The following is a 340-nucleotide window of genomic DNA, read 5'->3' on the forward strand; positions in this document are numbered from 1 at the left end:
AGGAGCATTTAGACCAAAAAAAACAAACCATCCGGGGACGGGGGGGTGTCAATGAAATGCCCATTTTGTGTGACGTCCTGCTGTGTTCTTACAGACTTTATATTTTACCGCTGTAAGTGTTTTACGTTAGATCGTTTATAGATGTCAAAGTTTCAGAAAGAGAGGAGCTAGACATGCGAGTTCTTTGTTGTCGCAGGAGATATTCACCTCTTACACAAACTCCAGTGCTTGTGTTTGCTTTTTTTCCTCATAGTGTGAAACCTTCTTGTGGCAGCGATAGAGGATGTTACTGTATGGGATTCTCACACCAAGGCAAGGCAAGGCAAGGCAGCTTTATTTG

The sequence above is a fragment of the Etheostoma spectabile genome, chromosome 15, assembly GCF_008692095.1.
Source record: "Etheostoma spectabile isolate EspeVRDwgs_2016 chromosome 15, UIUC_Espe_1.0, whole genome shotgun sequence".
Lineage (NCBI taxonomy): Eukaryota > Metazoa > Chordata > Actinopteri > Perciformes > Percidae > Etheostoma > Etheostoma spectabile.